Raw genomic sequence first — 22,205 nt, 5'->3', positions numbered from 1 at the left:
CGTGGGGCCCCCGGGCAACTGCTTAGCGTGCCCAGGGGGAAAGACAGCCCTGTTCTGGGCCAGGCACCGTGGTGCCACTGGAGGAAACTTTACCAGAACAGGGTCTGTGTGAGCCAGTAACCCAGGCTGGGTGACACCAGAACTGTCTAACTAATCGGTAGTGGTACTATGGCAGTAGAGAAAGAGACTGAGATTATTAGTTTGGAGTGCTGACTGCAAGAGGCTGCTGGAGGATACATGCTACGTTTACATTGTGAACGTCTTGTGGTGTTGTGCTGTCGTAATAAAGCCTTATTTTAGATATACTCTGGTCTACTTGAGTGAGTTGAATCCCACAGAGGGTAACTGCCATCCCAGCTAAGGGTGGTATCCTCACAATGGTGGGAATCTTTAAATTGTATCTCTGTGGTCGGGTTGAGTGAGGGTTATTGGCTATTGTCTCAAATGTAGCTCTCTATAGCACTCTATATTTATGTCTGCATATAGTCCAGTGACAGAAGTTATCATCCTGTAATGAGTTAATTTCTAAGCAACGTTCACATATTCATGATTATTATTAAGAATATAAGCATCGTATATACAACACGGTACAGCTTTATGGCGACACAGTTGCTTTGGTATTCTATGTTTTCATTGACAATGCTACCATCTGCCACCCCAACACAATCTAGATGCCTGAAGATGCCTTATACATCTCCCTTCATAGTCATTTTATTTTGTTTGCATCCAAATTCCAGCTATGGCAGCATCTATGTAGAATTGTGTCTAATCACATATATCCTTATACACTGAAATATCTGCTAGTGGATGGATATGATAAGCATTACACACCCAACTAGTAACCAAGTCAAGCAATTCTCACCTACTGCATTCTTCACTGTGTACACGTATGAGTGTTCTGTGCCATTTACTCAGGTTACGCTACAATACTCTCCATCGTATGCACCACATTAACCCATTCACTACTGTATCAGGATACTGATCACAATGATAATGTGTGAACTACTGGACCAGATAGAAAACACAATAATACTTTAACTGTAAGAGGATATTTAAAAAAAAGGGTCATTCATTAGACCAGAAGGTGGCAATCTAGGGAAAATAAGTAGTAACTCTAAGCAATCTGTGGTTCATTTGTTTGCTCAAATTAGAGGTGGATAAAAATAGAGTACAAAGTGTACATGCTTTATATAGACAGACTGTGACTGACAACCAGAGTATAGTAAACCACACCATTAACCCTTCACAATAAGGCACCACCTATTAATGCATCTAGGAAGAACCTCAATCCATTTACAAAATTAAAATATTGATGAACTAGAAACTAAATTTGAGTTATTAGAAAATATATTTGTAGTCAGATTTTATTGTAATATAAACAATTGTACACATTTGCTTGTTATGGCTTTGCAATGTTTTTAATGTTCAAAATATAGAGAAATACCTCTGTATAGCCTGCAGATGCCACTTTTGTTACATACAAGCCCAAGTGAGTTGTTATTTTCAGGTGATTACTAGCTATCACACAGACAAAGCTGTGAACAATTTATATGATCTTTTAAGATTTAATCTCTGATATTGTGACTACCTCCATCGATGGCTTTTATGACTACATATCTCATGCAAAAAATGTTCTGCGCTCAGGTTCATTGTGTTCTATGGCATCATATATGCAGATTATGCCAAATCTATACAAATTACTGTGTCTGATAACAAGGTTGTCCGGCACTATGCATCTGTTACTAGAAACCTTCTGCTAACCAATAGATATATTGCAAACGGTAAAAATCTTGAAAACATCATCATAGGGAGAAAGAATGAAAGCTGGAATCCTGCATACTGCTGAGATTCATCGTGACAGTTTTTAAGCCATTTTTATATCACACCTTCTGTTATGTTTGATATTGTAAATTAAGCTTGTTTATTTCATTCACAAAACTGCCCCGAGAAAAAATATCAAGCACACAGCCATAAACCAATCCTTAATGTTTGTCTGTCAAGGTAAGAATAATAAACCATGGTCATTTCTCTAGATGCATAGGCCTGGCATAAAGGCATGGCTACTGCATAGCAATACATGTTATTGTGCTGGGTGTTTGGTGGCCTTACATTAATCTACCAAGCAACAGAAAATCAAGGACTCATTCTTGCTCATGATGGTTAGGAGCAGACATTCAAGACACAGTTTTCTCGCTGAAACTCCACATCAGAAATAACAGATTGTGATCAGATTATATTGTGTGCTGGAACTGTGCTACTAGGACTTGTTGTTATAAAGGGGCATTTTTAATATCTAACACATTTTTGCCACAATCACTTTCATTCCTTATCGCAATGATAAGGAATGAAAGATTGTGAGCATTTACTAAAAATGTTCTGCCAGGACAACAGTCACAATAAACGGCTGTACTTGGCGAACACACATTTTAACTATGTCCTAACTATTTCTATGGTCACTATCGCAAAGTGGGCACTTTGTGATAGTGACCAGAGGGGAGATCAGGTAAGGGGCCGTGCTGGATCTGAAGATCCCTCTACCGCAATGCTCTCACCATAGGCTTCAATGCCTAAAGGACAGCACGGTGGCTCAGTGGTTAGCACTCCTGCCTCACAGCACTGGGGAGTTTGTATGTTCTCCCCGTGTTTGCGTGGGTTTCCTCCGGGTGCCCCGGTTTCCTCCCACACTCCAAAAACATACTAGTAGGTTAATTGGTTGCTATAAAAAAATTGACCCTAGTCTGTCTCTGTCTGTGTGTGTGTGTGTGTGTGTGTTAGGGAATTTAGACTGTGAGCTCCAATGGGGCAGGGACTGATGTGAGTGAGTTCTCTGTACAGCGCTGCGGAATCAGTGGCGCTATATAAATAAATGATGATGATGATGATGATCTTCAGATGCCGTTAGCCATCGGGCACAAGTTCCAAAAATCTTTTTTCAGAACTTGTTAAGTCGTGCAATTGCATTCAAAGACACTGGGACCGCAGCAGACATCTCTAATATCTGTTGCGATGCCCTAATTACAAATTTAAACAATACTTAAAAAATGACACTTTTCTGGGGAGCTTAATGAAAAATAGGATTGATAAATAGGCCCACAGACAAAAACCACTTCTGAATATACCATCCATGGTTTGTCTTTACAGGATTTCTCCCAAGATGCAAATCTCACAAAAAACACAAAGTTACTGCAGTAATGTCAGCATTATATAGCAAATTGTTAACATTTTATATATGAAGCATAAAGTATCTTCTCTCTATCCTCCACTAACATACATGTTCACCATGTTGCAGGCAATGAGTTGTGCTGAATTCAGAGACAAGACTAGAAAAGTGTAAATAGTGTGGGCAGCACGGTGGCTCAGTGGTTAGCACTTCTGACTCACAGCACTGGGGTCATGAGTTCAATTCCTGACCATGGCCTTATTTGTGTGGAGTTTGTATGTTCTCCCCATGTTTGCGTGGGTTTCCTCCAGGTGCTCCAGTTTTCTCCCACACTCCAAAAACATACTAGTAGATTAATTGGCTGCTATCAAATTGACCCTAGTCTCTCTCTCTATGTGTGTGTGTGTTAGGAAATTTAGACTGTGAACTCCAATGGGGCAGGGACTGATGTGAATGAGTTCTCTGTACAGCGCTGCAGAATTAGTGGCGCTATATATGATGATGATGATGAAGAGATGGCCTTTAGAACTTGCATCACTGGTAATGTACCCATGCTTTCATCTACCACTCTGTATGACATGTTTCCACTGCCAGTGAGACTACAATGCAAATGCTTGGAAATATTAAGTTTTTGGACAAAAAATTGAAGGACAGATTTAGCTTAGTTCATATCGTACAGTTAATTTGTGTCCATATTAATATCCAGTAATGGAATGAGCATGTCCACATCTGTGCTTTTGACATATTTTTAATATTTGGTACTTTCATTTGTTCCTATTATATGACAGTGTTGGTTTTTAAAGCCTGATATTTACTGTAAAATGCTTAATGTAATAAAATGAAATGTAATTGAGGAAGCAAAGCATATGTCAACATGTCCACAGAACAGATTTAGCTTCCAGTTTTATGGTAGGCAAGAGCGTGGCAGTCTCTTTCTTAACCTTTTAGTCTATGAGGGTGTAAGGGTAGAAAACCAATGACATATCTATGACTAACGGCAGCGGGTGTGCTCTGAAATACTTTTCTTTTAAGGCCAGAAAACATGGCTATAATAATCTCATTCACATTTTTTTTTCACTGCAGCTAGTGCAGCATCGCAGATGAGGGGAACAGTGTTTGCTGGACATAGGCCACTTTCATTAGATGTGAGAACAACTCACGCTGAAACCTCACTGGCACATTGAGAGGGACCATTGGGAAAGAGAGGACACAGTGTTCCTGCTTTTGTATTGTAAACGCTCTGAGCCTCTTCAGTGCCAGGAAGCCCAAGAATGACTGCATTTATCCAGATACTGAAGCTTACAAAACCAAGTTGAAAAAGAAAAACAGTTAACATTTCCTTTGTACATGCCCTCCTGCAACTTTCCCTACACATTATCTATTGTTTTCCAAGCACATTAGAATTGAGATGTGTCGTATCCAATAGCAACAAGAATAAAGTATTGTGGCAAGAACTAAAGTCAGGTGATGGACACAGAAGGAAGTGGAGAAGAAACAGCAATGTGTTTAGTAAAAGATGTAGAATTACATAAAGAAGCCAATAAAGTAAAGCACATGAAGGCGAAAAAAATTGTTACCATGTTAAAAAAAGAATGTATACAATTATTTCCATCAGTATAAAATATGTTATTGACAAATAAAGGCAAAACATTTAGGGTGTGTAGAAAGCTAAAAATTGGATATCATATTTGATTTGGCATGGGCCAATTTTTGATTTTAACAAAATAAGAGAGCGATTAGGACGTCAGGCAATCAATGTTTCAAGAAGCAGGGAAGGAGACACACTTATTTGAATCAATGAAAATGACCCCTAAAGGCAGGGGTCAGCGGCCAATCTTTAGGTACCATGATTAGATGGAATTTGCCTAGGATATTTTGCAAACATAAATAAATAAGTGTGGGAAAAAAATCAGGGAAAACCAACAGAAAAATAAGGAAAATGAAAGAATGAATAAAAAAAATTGCAGTTCTCTTCCCCTGATGATAACAAATGTACCTGCACCAGAGATCGAGTCTGACGTGTAGGAGAGCATGGGGCAGGGATGACAAGGGGGAAAGAAATGTAGACATGATGAAGATGAATAAAGATTTGAGACTGATATCCTGCTGTATACTGTTGCAAAATATACAAAGAAAGATACCAGTATCAGTAACAGCATTGTCCATCAATTCTTTGTCCAGATGCCTCAATCTACAGAGGACATGTAATCCCCCTGTTCATATACAAGGTATTCAACAGACAATTCCATAGCCATGTTAAGTTGGTCTATTAGACGATATCCAAGTAAAATAATCAGTTACTGAGGGATCAATAAGAACAATATTTTAACACATAACTGGGCTATAGACTAGAGGTTTATCTGGAGTAATATGGCAACTTATTTTGTCGGAGGTCAGAAGTGAGTGGCACCAAGTAACTCAGAGAGTGCAGATAACCATGATGGCTCTAATGAAAAAAATAAGTACAAACCAAAAGTACTGTGCACCTCATTATAGTATTGCGGTATCAGTCAGGGGAAACATGACTTAACGGAGTGTCGGTAAACCCTGGGGATCTGCTGCACTCAATCAAAACTCAGATGCATGGCTACTGATATTGTTTCTATAGAGGAGAAATAATCTACAGCTATACAGTGATACATTACTGGTATGCAATCAGTAGATAATCTCCACAGAAATAGCTGATTTAATGGTGGCCATACACGGGCATATCTGCACATTTGACATGTTCAGGGTCCAATTCACACTTGTTTGCTGGGCTAATAACTAGATTTAAGAATAAGTGAACCCTTCATATTCTCTGGATTGGTTGATAACCAACAATGCTAAGGTGCTCATTGGTCAACTGGATTTTATGATCTAGCAGATGGCATGTGACTTATATTTCAGATTTTTAGTTGAGACAAAATATGATATTAATTTCAAAGTGCCCTCTGCTACTGAGCTGAAGATTTCATGTCTTTGTTTGGAGGGCATGAATGAGACACAAATCAGTAAAAATGCAAAATGAAAGACATTTACTGAAGTGATTTGGTCCATATAAGATTTATGAAGATTGAACATTTATCAATGAATACACTTATACAAGGGACATCTAAACCAGCATAGCAGATGGTCTTGGATAAAGTGCATTTGCCACCAAGAATTTATATTTTCTGAGTTAAAATGTATTATTAGTTATTTTAATTAAACTGGATTTTAACAATTGCTGTATCCAACACAGCTGGATTGTAAAGTAATGAATGGTCAGAATAATAAAATTGAGGCATTCTATAACCTTACAACACCAACATTAAGGTAGTAAAAACGATACTATTACCAAGAGAGTCACAACTAAACTGATTGTCATAGGTGCTTTGGTTTGTATTTCCGAGTGTCTCACTCACAATGTGGAAATTCATGACATTATTGTCATACGTAATATGACAGTTGGATTTTTACGCTCTTATTTCATGGAAATGTTCACATTTTTACTTGTTTGGCAAGTAAAGAAGCAAAACATGTAAATGTGTCCATCTGACTGAATTAATGCAACGAAAGGGGAAATTATGCAAATTTATATTCAGAAGGCTACCAAAAGTACCCTTTAATCTTCAAAGTGATCGTCTGCATGTTCCAACACAATGGCTACCACATCTGTACAAAATGCAGACGTTGTGAAGTCTTTCTTAGCTGGATCTCTCTATTCTGATTTTTTTTTACTGCTCTCTTGAAAACAAATGGGAGAGGCTCTTAATTAGGAGAGGAAATTGCAGCCAAATTGTGCTTTTCATGTCGTGCACATTCAAATATGAACCTACTAGAAGTCCTTGGATCTGACTTCAGTCATCTTCTAATTCCAATTTCAACAAGAGGCAACTATGACCATTTAGAATAGAAGGTGGTAAAACCTTTTATCTAAAGGAAGGAAAAGGGAATCTTAATTCTGCACCTGGGTATCAGCTGCTTTTACTGTGGCTCTCTCAAATATCATGTTATGATAAAACAAGATATATGATGCAGAACCACTACACAGTAAAAATAAAATGTTATTTTATATATATACATATATATATATATATATGTGTGTGTGTGTGTGTGTGTATATATATATATATATATATATATATATATATATATATATATATATATAAACAAGTTAACCCGTGCATGATACTCATGCATTCTAGTCAAATCAAGCTACTTAAGGTGTTAAAAAGGTTCTTGTCATGCATTTGGGCCATAGCCCAGGCCTCCTCAGGGGAAGAGCGTTACTTCCCGACGTAAGCGCCATTTTTTACCGTAGTTTTGTCCACATGTCACCACCTCATCATTCTTCTCCATCACCTCATCCTTCATTTTCATCGCCACATCTATCCAGATGTCTATCCAGACACAGGGATCTCTCTCAGCGGTCCTGAGTATTATTATTATTATTATTATTATTATTAATATTTATTTATAAGGCGCCACAAGGCATCCGCAGCGCCGTACAGAGACAAACAAAATTACAATACAATGGGAGACAGCACAGTACAGTAAACACAGCAACTCAGTAAGCTCAATGCACAGCTAGAGAGGGCGGGGAAGGGGGAGGGAGGATCCGCAAACGACGGGGCCCAAGAAGGAGGGCGCGGAAGACAGGGAGACCCCCAGGGGGGAGGAGGGAGCGAGAGTGGACGTGGGGTGGAGGACCCTCGAGGAGGAGGGCTAAGTAGCTGGAGAGCAGAGTTAGAAGTGGTGGAAACAGGAGGAGAGATGGCCCTGCTCAGAGGAGTGTACAATCTAAGGGGAGGGGTGGACAGACAGAGAGAAGCAGGGGAGAGAGGGAGAGTAGGGGGACAGAGGCAGAAGATCTGGTAGGAAGTTAAGTGGGAGACAGAAAGGCTTTAAGAAAAAGGTGGGTTTTTAGGGCCCGTTTGAAACTGGACAGATTAGGGGAAGTTCTGATGGAGGGAGGGAGCTTGTGCCAGTGGAGGGGGGCAGCGCGGGCGAAGTCTTGGATACGCGCGTGGGAGGAGGTTATAAGGGTGGAAGAGAGGCGACGGTCAGAGGCAGAACAAAGAGGGCGGGATGGAGCATGAATAGATAGGAGGGTGGAGATGTAGGGCGCAGTGGAGTTGGTGAGGGCCTTGTAGGTGAGTGTGAGGAGCTTAAAGAGGATTCTAAAGGGGAATGGGAGCCAGTGAAGGGCTAGGTAGAGGGGGGAGACAAAAGAGGAGCGGCGAGAGAGGAAAATAAGCCTAGCTGCAGCGTTAAGGACGGATCGAAGGGGATCGAGATGAGAGTGGGGGAGGCCAGTGAGGAGGAGGTTGCAGTAGTCCAGGCGGGAGATGATCAGAGAGTGGATAAGGCATTTGGTGGCATCTTGGGAGAGGAAGGGCCGGATGCGAGCGATGTTGCGGAGCTGGAAGCGGCAGGATTTAGCAAGAGAGAGGATGTGGGGGCCAAAGGAGAGAGAGGAGTCGAGGATGACACCAAGGCAGCGAAGTTGGGGGACAGGGGAGATAGAGGTGTTGTCGACAGTGATGGAGAGGTCAGAAGGGGATGGGGTATGAGAGGGAGGAAAAACTATGAGCTCAGTTTTGGCAAGGTTAAGTTTGAGGAATCGAGAGGACATCCAGGAGGAGATGGCAGAGAGGCAGGCGGACACCCTAGAGAGGAGGGAGGGAGAGAGATCAGGAGAGGAGAGGTATAGTTGAGTGTCGTAAGCGTAAAGGTGGTAGCTGAAGCCGAAGGAGCTGATGAGTTCACCCAGGGAGGAGGTGTATAGAGAGAAGAGTAAGGGTCCCAGAACAGAGCCCTGAGGGACCCCGACTGGAAGGGTGGATGGGGGGAGAGAGACCCAGAGGTGGTGACAGAGAAGGAACGGTGAGTAAGGTAAGAGGTGAACCAGGACAGTACTGGGCCGGAGAGGCCGAAAGACTGGAGGGTGTGAAGGAGGAGGGGGTGGTCAACGGTGTCAAAGGCTGCAGAGAGGTCAAGGAGGATGAGAAGGGAGAAGTGGCCCCTGGCTTTTGCAGAGAGGAGGTCATTGGTGACTTTAGCCAGGGCAGTTTCAGTGGAGTGGAGGGGGCGGAAACCAGACTGGAGAGGATCAAGGAGGGAGTATTCAGAAAGGTAGGAGGTGAGACGGCTGCAGACGAGCCTCTCGAGAATTTTGGAGGCAAAAGGGAGAAGAGATATGGGGCGATAGTTCGAGAGAGAAGTGGGGTCGAGATTAGGTTTCTTAAGAATGGGGGATACGAGAGCATGTTTGAAGGAGGAGGGGAAGATGCCAGTGGAGAGGGAGAGATTAAAGAGGTGAGCGAGGTGGGAGCAGGTGGTGGGGGAAAGGGAGCGAAGAAGGTGGGAGGGGATGGGATCCAGGGGACAGGTAGTGGGGGGGAGGATGAAATGAGAGAGTGGACTTCCTCGTCGGTGGTGGGACGGAAGGAGTGGAGGGGAAGGTGGTTGGGGGGAGGACAGAAGAGTGGGAGGGGTGGAAGAGAGAGTGGCGGAGGAGATTTCAAGTCGAATGGCCTCGATTTTAGAGGAGAAGAAGGAGGCGAAATCAGAGGCAGTCAGGGAGGAGGGAGGGGGGGGAGGGGAGGGGGCCAGGAGAGTGCTGAAGGTGGCAAAGAGGCGGCGGGGGTTAGAGGACTGGGAAGAGATGAGGGATTTAAAGAAAGATTGTTTAGCGAGTGAGAGGGCAGAGCTGTAGGATGAAAGGATGAATTTAAAGTGGAGGAAGTCAGCCAGGGAGCGGGATTTTCTCCAGTGACGATCGGCGGAACGGGAGCATTTTTGGAGGAAGCGGGTAAATTTGGAGTGCCAGGGTTGGGGTTTGGAGCAGCGGGGGTGGACGGAGTGGGCAGGGGCGACCGCGTCCAGAGCGGAGGTGAGGGTGTGATTGTAGATGGAGACCGCCTGGTTGGGGCAGGCCTGGGAGGAAAGGGGAGAAAGGAGGGTAGCGAGAGAGGAGGACAGAGAGGCAGGGTCAAGAGCGTCGAGGTTGCGTATGGACAGAGTAGGTTTGGGCAGGGGGAGGGGAGCAGGAGAAGAGGAGAGAGAGAAGGAGAGGAGATGGTGGTCAGATAGAGGAAAGGGAGAGATGGAGAAGTCGGAGAGATTACATAGGTAGGAGAAGACAAGATCAAGGGAGTGACCAAGGCAGTGGGTAGAGGAGGAGGTCCATTGGGTGAGACCAAGGGAGGAAGAGAGGCTGAGCAGTTTGCTGGAAGCAGGGTAGGTGGGGTTGTCGATGGGGATGTTAAAGTCACCGAGAATGATCGAGGGGAGATCGGAGGAGAGGTAGTGAGGAAGCCAGCTAGCAAAGTTGTCAAAGAAGAGGGAGGTGGGGCCAGGGGGTCGGTAGATGACAGTGATGCGGAGATGGATGGGGTAGAAGAGGCGGATGGAGTGAGCTTCAAAAGAGGAGAAGGAGAGGGAGGGTTCAGGTGGAATGACACGAAAAGTACAGATGGAGGAGAGGAGGAGGCCAACTCCACCGCCTGGGCGGGCACCAGGCCTGGCGGAGTGGGTGAAGGAGAGGCCACCATAGGAGAGGGCAGCGGGGGAAGTAGTATCAGAATCGGAGAGCCAGGTTTCAGTAACGGCAAGAAGGTTAAAGGAGTTGGATAGAAAGAGGTCGTGGATAGCAGTCAGCTTGTTGCGGACGGATCTGGCATTCCAGAGGGCACAGAAGAAAGGGGGAGAGGAGAGGGGGGAAATGGGGATGAGGTTAGCAAGATGAGCAGCGCGCGGAGGATGGCGGGGAGGAACGGGAGAGGTAGGGCGGGAGGAGAGTATGGGTATGGAGTGAGAGCGGGGAGGCATAGTAGGGAGAGAGAGTAACAGAACAGTGAGATAGTGGGGACAGTGAAAAACAGGTAAGAACAATGGTAGGAAGACAATGAAAAGGTAGAAGATAATAACGAATTAGGGCGTGGAGGGCATGGAACAACAGTACAGTGAGATAATAAGGACAATGAAGACAGGTAAGAATGATAGCAGAACAGTAAGATAATAAGGACAGCGGATAACAGGTAAGAATAAGCAGGGAGACAATAGCAAGATGGAGGACAATAACCAATTAGGGCGTGTAAGGCAAGGAATAATAGAAGGAGAGGTAATAAGGACAATGGAAATAGGCAAGAATAATAACAGGTAAAAGTAGTTGCTGGTAAATATAAAATCAGGAAAAACAAGATAAAGGCATATAAATAGTAGAATAATAACAGGTAAAAAGTAGTTACTTGTAAATGTACAATCAGGAAAAACAAAATAATGGCATATAAAATAATGTTTTATATGCAGTTGCTGCAGATAAGCCAGGGATTCGGCAGGAGAAGGGTTAATTGACAAGCCGGGTCGGTACACAGTAGATCAGTTGATGCAGATAAGCCAGGGATTCAGCAGGAGAAGGGTTAATTGACAAGCCGGGTCGGTACACAGTAGATCAGTTGATGCAGATAAGCCAGTGATTCAGCAGGAGAAGGGTTAACTGACAAGCCGGGTCGGTACACAGTAGATTAGTTGATGCAGATAAGCCAGGGATTCAGCAGGAGAAGGGCCAACGCTCCTCTCACTCTGTCACCCCCGGCAACCACCAACCACTCCCCACTGTCACCCCCGGCAACCACCAACCACTCCCAACTGTCACTTCTCCTTCAAGAAATATATATATATTTTTTTTAAATCTTTATAAACACTTTTAACAATTAACAAATTAAATTAACAAATTAAAAACATCTTAGAATACCAAATTTCAGCCCTTTCTGAATTTTTTTTTCCACACACACTAAGAATTTAGTAGGTCCGTGTATAACTCCGCCCAGCAGGTGGCGCTGCAGCTTGGTTTTATTTTTTCCACACACACACACACACAGACAGACTAACACACGCCACTAAGCACTTATATTATAGATATATATATATATACATATATATATATATATATATATATATATATAATATATATATTGTATGTATATATATTTCTATGTGTATATGTATGTGTATGTATATATATATATATATATATATATATATATATATATATATATATATATATATTAGGGATGTGCACCGGTGACTTTTGGTATCTCGTGTTTTGGATTCGGATTTTCTTGAGGTTTTGGATTCGGATTTGTTTTGCAAAACACCTGCCGTAAGGTTTTGGTTCGGATTTAAGGTGTTGGATTCGGATTTTTTTTTAAAAAAGCATAACAATTTCAAAAATCAAGTTTTTGGGCTTATTTTCACTCCTACGCTATTATTAACCTCAATAACATTCAATAACAATCATTTCCACTAATTTACAGTGTATTCTGAACACCTCACAATATTGTTATTAGTCCAAAATGTTGCAACGAGGTATCTTTCTGGACTGCGTAGTGAAGTGGTCCCCACAATATAATAAGAAAACCATCAACTGGTCTTAATTACACCAAAAAATGTACCTGGACTGCGTAGAGTAGTGGTCACCACAATATAATAAGAAAACCATCAACTGGTCTTAATTACACCAAAAATTGTACCTGGACTGCGTAGAGGAGTGGTCACCACAATATAATTTAAAAACCCTGAACTGGTCTGAATCGCACCAAAAAATGTACCTGGTCTGCGTAGAGGAGTGGTCACCACAATATAATTTAAAAACCATGAACTGGTCTGAATCGCACTAAAAAATGTACCTGGACTGCGTAGAGGAGTGGTCCCTACAATATAATTATAAAACCCTCCACGGATCTGAATTCCACCTAAAAAGTTTATGGACTGCATAGTGTAGTGTTCCCCACAATATTATTTAAAAATTTTGCAGCAACAGTCAACGTTGTTTAATATCTGATACACCTCTATCTGGACTGCGTAGAGGAGTAGGTCACCACAATATAATTTAAAAACCCTGAACTTGTATGATTCGCACCAATAAATGTATCTGGACTGCGTAGAGGAGTGGGTAACCACAATATAATAAGAAAACCATCAACTGGTCTTAATCGCACCAAAAAATGTACCTGGACTGCGTAGAGGAGTGGGTCACCACAATATAATTAATAAAAAACCCTCCACGGCTCTGAATTTCCCCCAAAAAAATTCTGGACTGTGTAGTGGGGTGGCCCCGGTACTAAATTTGTTACCGGGGCCACAATACCTCCTCCAAGTTCCAAGTGTAGTGTTTATAACATATTAACACTACACTAATTCTAGCATGTCAAACCCTCTTGTTTTAAATAATGACAGGACATTTAACTTTTGATTACATTTTTTGAACTTGTTGACATTTTCTTTTACTTTTTGAACATGGCAAACGACTGTTGAATGGTCACATAGTGCCCAAAAAATAGTTGCAAGATGGAATTGTCCTTGGGCCCTCCCACCCACCCTTATGTTGTTGAAATAGGACATGCGCACTTTAACAAACCAATCATTTCAGCGACAGGGCCTACCACACAACTGTGGCTGAAATGATTGGTTTGTTTGGGCCCCCACACCAATAAAACAATTCATCTCTCCCTGTACAAACTAAACAGGCTCTACTGAGGAAAGATATCGTCCTCATCCTCAACCTCTGATTCCTCTCCCCCTACAGTGTGTACTTCCTCCTCCTCACACATTATCAATTCGTCCCCGCTGGACTCCACAACCACAGGTCCCTCTGTACTATCTGGAGGGCAGTGCTGTACTTCATTGAGGAATTGATTATTCATTTTTATAAACATCATTTTTTCAACGTTGTGAGGAAGCAACCTCCTTCTTAGCTCACTGACCAGGTTCCACTCTGCACTAAAAACTCTTTCCGAGTACACACTGGAGGGGGGACAACTCAGGTAAAATAGAGCCAGTTTGTACAGGGGCTTCCAAACTGCCTTTGTTTTCCTGCCAGTAACAATATGGACTGTCTGACATGTCTATTTGGTGGTGTTTTGTATATTTTTTTTATTAACTTTTTTTTTATTTTTTAAACACTTGGGAATATTGGGGAAATAACTATGCCCTTAGAAGCACAGAGCACGGGACACAGGACCACTGGACTGAACAGGACACAGCACACAGGACCCAGCAGCACCACTGAACTCAAAATTGACAGAGCACAGCACACAGCACCACTGGACTGATACTGCAGAACAGAACACAGCACAGCACAGAACTAAACAGCACAGCACGAGATCTACCAGAACAGAGGACCACCTAACACACCCTCCATCTACCCTGATCAATGCCCGAGTGAAGATGGCGGCGACTAGCTAGGAATTTATAGGTTCCGAGTATCGCGAGATCCGACAACGGGATTATGACTCGGAGCCTCGCTTTCAAGTTTTCATTTGGCGCCAATACCCGGATCTGTCTCGGATCCGACTCGGATCGGCAACGTTCGGGTGGGCTCGGATTCAGGAAATCCGAGTTCGCTCATCTCTAATATATATATAGTATATATACTATTTATGTTGTATGTTCTTTTTAAAAAATGTACCTATTCTAAAGTTTATATCAAACATCTTCATTTACATTAGAGTTTATCATCTTGTTATCTTTTCCATAGGCTTGATTAATGGACAAATAAATACATTTATTTATGTAACATTTTGAACAGAAAAGATCTATGTATGCTCCTTGGCAGTACCTGCTATAAACAGCAGTTAAGCAGTCTATTTGAGGCACCACCATTGATTGCTCTTTTCAGACAGGACTTCTCATGTGTACACTACACTACACTACCTCCATCTGCCCTTCACTGCAGATAATATTACTTTATTTTAGTTGCAATTTGTTTAAAGGAATTCCCTACCATTTCTCATCTAACTTTCCCGCAACCTTCAAATCTTTAAACACTCTCTGAGAACTAGACCCTACTCTACACTCTTGCTTCTGTCCCACTCTCCACTCTGAGTCTCAGTTGTGCCCTTTCCCACGAGACCAGCAGTGCCCAAACTGAGTGTCTCGGCTCCCTTGGGTGCCGAGAAGGTCTCACAGGGGTGCTACGGCCAGGGCCACAGGTAAGTGGTGTGAGCTAGGCATGGGCAGGGGGGGGGGGCGGAGCACCAAGCCTGAGAGGTGCTCCCCTCTGCCTACCATACCCCGATTGTCCACCGGCCAGCCAGAAAAAAAAAAAATCCTTTTCAATAAGGAGCGGTGCAGAGAGGAGCCAGAACACTGAAAAGAAGAAGACAGAAGAGGAAGAAAGGAATGACAGAAGAATGAAGGCTAAGTAAACGGTAAGTAAAGGAACAGAGCGGCAGCACTGGGATGAAAGGGGCAGTGTGATAAAGGCACAGTGTAATAAAAGGGGAACTGATGAAGGTGCACAATTTGATGGTGAAGGGGCACAGTGTGATAATGGAGGGGCACAGTGTGATGATGGAGGGGAACAGTGTGATGATGGAGGGGCACAGTGGGATGATGGAGAGGTACAGTGTGGCAATGGAGAGGTACAGAGTTATTGTGAAGGGGCACAGTGTGATGATAGAGGGGCATAGTGTGATGGTGAAGGAGAACAGTGTGACAATGGAGGGTCACGGTGTGACGATGAAGGGGCACAGTATGATGGTGTAGGGGCAGTGTCGGACTAGGGCATGAAGGGCCCTCCGGGCGAATGCAATGGCAGGGCCCGTGAAATATTGTGCGACACAGAAGGGATGTGGTCAGCCACCAGAGGGGTGTGGCCAGTCAACAAATTATATCTTCTTTTGTTACTACTGTAGCTCCACAGCACTGCACCACTTCTTCCACTTAAACTGTGTTTTTCAAATCTTCCACTGTCGGCCTTAGGTCTTACATTTATCTTTATGTAGTTCCATGCTGATTCACTTGATTTTGACTGTTGTCTGTTACACCAACTTTGTTTGTATTTTTGCTCAATTGATTTGTTTTTATCTTTAATTGGGTTGCTCGTTTATAATGTACTTTGGATATGGTTTGAAAACAAAGCCTCCCGATATTTAGGGTTAGCAAAGTGGCTACAACTAATCTGTCAGGGTTTTACGTAGAAGGAGGCCTCCCTAATTCAGTCAGGGTCAATTATGCAGATTATGAGGTAGTCCTCTCCTTGTTGGTTTTACTAAACTCCAGCTATGGGTGATGGTTCTCAGGACATTAGTACACAGGGCAGTTTTGCTGATGAATAAAGCACTGGATCACTCACAGACCAAATCTTGGTAGTAGGGGGTTCTATCTCCTCCTGTATTGTTTGGGTACCTATGAGTGAACTGTCCCTAACGCTGAATGTTTCTGACTTACGAGTAAAACAGTTCCCTCTTTCAGTGCACTTATACCAAAGTGTACAATCCAGTGCAGGTAAGCATAATTTTACAGGTGCAGATACTCACTCAGTTGTTTACCCTCCTGGGTGTGGTGAGACGATAAAAACTGGTCTCTCATAATTTTTTGCATCAGGAGTAGAACCTTTCTCTGAAACCATTAGATCTAATTTAGAATAGAGGATATAAAGATAGCAGGTCCAAAATAAAATCAAGATGTTTGCAGAGGATATTATCTTATCAATCTATCTCCCTTTAATAAGGCTATGCAAATCTATTCGCTATTTAAGGAATAAGTTAACTTCTCCTGTAGAATAATTTCAACACACTCATTAAAGATACAAGGATGGGCCATCAACAAAACTCTATAACTAAGCTATTATGAGCTGGAAGTCAAGGTTTTGCCTACAAAAAAAATATATATCATATAATCATCATTACAATCACATACTAATTCTACTCTCAGTTTCAGATGACGATTAAAAAAAAATAATGAGGTACATAAATTGATAATGGCTATGGGTTTGCACCTGGGGGGCTGTAAGGTTGGATCAAATTAAAGTGTGATTGGGAGAAGATATCAGAAAAAAATAGGATTGTGTATGGATTCCAACATGCACTAATATGTGCACAAATGTTGTAGTGAATTAACTGAATTAGCTTCAATGCAGTATCTCATGCACATTAAGTGACACTACCTCTCTCATATACACACATATCTCATACACATTAACTTACAAACCTATACACACACATATCTCATACACCTTAACTTACAGTACCTCTCTCATATACACATATATATCTCATACACACTGTCTCACACTCTCTCATGCACACACTGACACACAAGCACACACACTTACCTCTTCCTGTTGTGCTTGTCTCCAGCTTCCTCCAAAGATTGTTCAGTGTAGGTAGGGGGAGTGTTTGTGCTCCCATAGGCTGAGTAACTGTGTGATGTCACTCAGCCAATGACAGCACAGCAGCGGTTTCTGAAGGAAGAGACCAGGAAACACCTGACCAGGAAACAACTCAGTGTTATAGCATGGTACTGCTCCAGTCTGTGGGGTGCCCCTGTACTACAGCATGCTGAGTAGACATATTAGGCCTATGGGACAGGGCATTCCGACAGTGGGGCCCACCGGGGATCATCATCATCATCATCACCATTTAATTATATAGCGCCACTAATTCCGCAGTGCTGTACAGAGAACTCATTCACATCAGTAGCTGCCCCATTGGAGCTCACAGTCTAAATTCCCTAATACACACACACACACAGACACAGAGAGAGAGAGACTAGGGTCAATTTGATAACAGCCAATTAAACTACTAGTATGTTTTTGGAGTGTGGGAGGAAACCGGAGCACCCGCAGGAAATCCACGTAAACACGGGGAGAACATATAAACTCCACACAGATAAGGCCCTGGTCGGGAATTGAACTCATGACCCCAGTGCTGTGAAGCAGAAGTGCTAAGCCACCGGTGGCCCAGTCTGACCCTGTGTAGGGGCACAGTGTGATGGTGAAGGTGAAGGGGCACCCTGTGATGATGAAGTGGCACACAACAAGTGTACACATCCCATTTATAAATAAGTTTGGTATTTTTATAACATTCTTTAATAACCAAGCACATTTTTGTACATATTATTTATTCATTTTGTTTGATCTTATTCCTGTTAATAAATGCTGTAAATTGGTCTTTGAAAGAATAAAATTGAAAAAAATATATAAAAATAATCTTTTTGCTTGGATTTATGTATTATTTTTGCAAACAACTTAATAAGTATTTCTGTCCTGTCCTAAATACTTATGTTATTTTGACCCAGCTACTTAAAAAGCAGGACTATTCTGTAATTATTTTGGCTTAGGGGAGACCCTTAGGCTGACGCAAACTGAGAAAGTTTGGAAGCCACCGCACTAGACTGTAAGCTCTTCCATGAGCACAGCCCTCCCTACCCTTTGTTTTCATGTCTGCATTTATTTTCTCTACCTTAGATGTCCATATTTTATTTATTCCCTGTTTTCCCCACTGTCTGGTGCTGACAATACCGGATAGTGGGGAATACAGGCAATAAAAACTGTATATAATAAGAAGAAGAAGAAGAATAGTAATGATATTTTCATTTGCACACAGTTGGATTTTTATATAAAAGCACATTTCTAGGTAACTTTCAACTAATGTAATAAAATGAGTATAAAAAATTTAGTTAAGTTTAAGCAAAGGGAACAAGTTCAAACGTGTTTAAGCCAGTTTGGACATGGTCAAGGCAGTTCGTTGATCCACAAATGGCTAAACCAGCTCAAACATGTTTAAGCTTAAAAGGCGACATTTTAACAGTTTTAGAATGCAAATCGCAACCTTGATCATAAACAGCGATGGCGAACTTTGAACTCGAAGAAATTACTGTTGGCTGTTTGACTGATAACAAGACTGAAAATTTCTATATAATATAGCCATTATAGCTTGAACAAGTAACAATTTACAGTTTTTGTACCAATTTTCACGCAAAAAGTGAACTGCAAAGAACTAACTTCAAAACCTTGAATGCCAACTGCACATTTCAAATCGCAATATAGCATCGTTATTTATTGTGTTTGACGCTGTGAACATATTTTATACCCTTGAGAAATTGAAACTTGATTGAATATTGAATCTGTTTGTAATTTTTGAACAATTCTAGTCTATATTGATTAAAATATATCACTTGCTGTGTTTCTCCTCCTCTTTTCAAGGATCCAGACTGACTTTCTCTTTCAAGCTCTGCACTGTCTGCCATGTCAACAGCATGATGACACTTTCCCAAATGCACATTAATGTGGGCCTATATCAGAGTCGTCAGTCCTGCTCTGATTCTGCACCATTATGCTCTGCTCATTCATCATGTAGGGAGCGTGATCTGCTCACACCGATATAGTATGCTCATCCAGTACCATCCTTCCCCTACATCAGAGCGCTTCCCTGCTACATTCATCATCCCATTTGTTCAAACTTACTCAGGGCCGGTGCTAGGCCGGCGCCATAGGCACACTGTCAAAATCGGCGCCCCCTGCAGGCACACTTTAAAAATCGGCGCCCCCCCCCCTTTCCGCCGCAGGCACACTTTAAAAATCGGCACCCTCCTTCCTCCTCCCTCCTCCCCACGTCTTTCCTTACCTTGCCTCCATAAAGCTTCTCCTCTCTGCTCCGTCTCCTCTCCTCCACTAACTGACACTGTCGGCTGTGATGATGATGTCACGCCCGACAGTCAGTGAGTGGAGGGGAGGAGACGGAGCAGAGAGGCGGCGGTGTTGATCCATAGCCCCTTCCCCCCTCCCCGTGGATTTATCTGAACGCTGTGGGGCGGCCGTGTAAGGTATGGTCAGCGGTCGCCGCACAGTTTTAAAGTAATTTTAATTCTGAGGCGCCCTCCAGAGCCCGGCGCCCTAGGAAACTGCCTAACCTTGCCTAATGGGAGCGCCGGGCCTGAACTTACTTCTTTCACAACTCTGTTTTAGATACAGCTTTGTGGTGATTGGTGTAGGGATTCCCTTCCGTGACATTCTCAGATACACATCTAAAAAATATAAAGTCAGAATTGGCATCTGGACTTTTATTTTTTTAACCACCTTTTCATGATCTCTGTCTGCCTGTGTGTGTTAGGGAATTTAGACTGTAAGCTCCAATGGAGCAGGGACTGATGTAAGTGAGTTCTCTGTACAGCGCTGCGAAATCAGTGGCTCTATATAAATAAATGGTGATGATGATTTACCAATATGAAATTATTAATTCTGTAATTTCAAAATAAGATTTTCGTCCTGTCCCAAATTGGGTCTCCTCTGCCAAAAACATAATTAGATCAAAAGTATCCTGTATTTAAGATGTTACCAAACCAAAATAGATACAATACATGCCAAGCCTGATCACCAAATGCAAAATATACATTTTGTTATTTTCCCCAGAAAAAGAAAAACGCTCACGTATCAGGAAAGGATATTTTGCCAATTCCATTTTAAGTAGACGTGGTAGATGCTCCAAGAGCTGCTGTAAGCCATGCAGCCCTCTCCCAATTACCAGGGGTAATTTTGCCTCCCTGTGGTTATCTGATTTACAGCTCCATATTGTTGTGCCCTATGGCAGGCCTGTCCTGTGGCAGTGAGAACCCAGCATGTCTGCAAACACTGGGCATGATAAGTGACCTCTGAGAAGGAAAGAGAGCACGGTTGTAGGATGCCATCTACCGGGGTAAAACAGGAAATCTTGGCATCTAGTGACCATTACCCTAGTATTCTGGAAATACTTTCAGGCCCAAGAACACACATGCTGCTGCTAATTACCCTCCCATCGCTATTCTCTTCAGAGCCTTTCAGGACCACAAGAGATTTTACTCTTTGCTGAAAATCTATTTCTTATTTACATCTTGTATTAGCAGTGTCAGTCCTCCATAAATAGCACTATTTCAGGGAACGTGCTGTCTGATATATCCTGTACATCAGTTAACAGAGGCTGGTAGTCATCATTTATACAGATAGAGGCAGAAGACATGTAGATAGAATTTAAATATGCATCAAGGGACAAATACACTACTCAATAGAACACAGCTCTTGTGCAGTGGATTCTAATGGTTTGTGGGCTGAGGGTAATATAAAAGGTACTAGATATTATACAAAGTTTTCCTGACAGCTGAATAACAAAATGTTATATGAGGTTATTTTATTAATTTGTCTCTCTTCTCTCTCTCTAACAGAACAGGTATCATAAAGGCATGGGGAAGCCTTCGCCAGCAAATTTAGAGAAAACATGGTAATCACATGGTAATCACAGGCAGTAAACCTTTAATGTATAGGGCAAAGTTGCCGTTTGATAAATATGCTTCTATAGGAGAACATCAAAACATAGATCATAATTGTAATATTGAAATCTTAGAGTTAGTTCTTATTGTCTTTTTCAACCTGCGCTTTGAATGCAGTTTGATCTGGTCTACTATTCTTATCTTCTATGTGAGACCCTCCGAGCTGCTCTTTAAAAGAGTTCTGAATTAAGATCTACGGGCCTCAGTCATTAGGAAAGTAAGACACAAAATGAGAAAAGATTCTCTGGGATAAACCATGTGACTATGCAAGGGGTGCAAATTAGTTTTATTATTTTGCTCATAAGTTAAATACTGGCTGTTTTGTCATGTAGCACACAAATACTTGATAGTTTTATTTTTACACTGCAATTTAAAGTTGATCTAGGACATGCCCCCACCCCAACTATAAATCTGTCCCCACAATTTAAATTTACCTCCCCTCCAATGCAACATGGTTTGGCCAATGTGCAAAATTAGTCATTTGTTTAGCTTTACTTTCCTTAATGAATCAGACCCATTATCATTATTAATATTGTCTTGACTGGACGCAGTGTGACAGAATCGTTTCTATGACAATAATAATATACATGGTGAATTTCTTACTTAGTAACTGGAATTATATCTTTATATAGGTAGATATTCCTTCTTCCCAGAGAGATACACAGGGCTAGTTTTATAAAGGAGTGAAGTACAACTAAATAATATATGAACAACCGCTCATTTTTACTTGCTTGCAGGCCGAATTATAGCAAGATTCAGGCCCTGATGTAAATTTTCTGCACCCCTCGACCCATTTTTTTTCTGTGAAATTAATAAATAGGCATATTTCTGCCCCTAAAATAAATGTTTCCAATATGTAAATAATACTTAATATTTATGTAGCAATTTTTTTTATTTGCAAACAAATGTTGGCCATTTTTTTTACCAGCCTATTGCACCAAAATAATAACAAATAATATTTGCATTTTTAAAAACATACATTTAAATGGAA

General features: G+C 42.0%; 1 long non-coding RNA gene across 1 annotated transcript in view; it reads right to left on the bottom strand.

Moving 5' to 3' along the window:
• The window catches only part of LOC142149913 (uncharacterized), a 48,111-nt gene that overhangs the window by 12,426 nt on the left and 13,480 nt on the right, over nucleotides 1-22,205 (bottom strand). The window contains exon 2 of the long non-coding RNA XR_012690921.1: nucleotides 16,450-16,546. This is a non-coding gene — a long non-coding RNA (uncharacterized LOC142149913). The remainder of the gene's footprint in view (nucleotides 1-16,449; nucleotides 16,547-22,205) is intronic.

Source organism: Mixophyes fleayi, chromosome 4 (assembly GCF_038048845.1).
Source record: "Mixophyes fleayi isolate aMixFle1 chromosome 4, aMixFle1.hap1, whole genome shotgun sequence".
Lineage (NCBI taxonomy): Eukaryota > Metazoa > Chordata > Amphibia > Anura > Limnodynastidae > Mixophyes > Mixophyes fleayi.
This window is presented reverse-complemented; position numbering and strand designations above follow the sequence as displayed.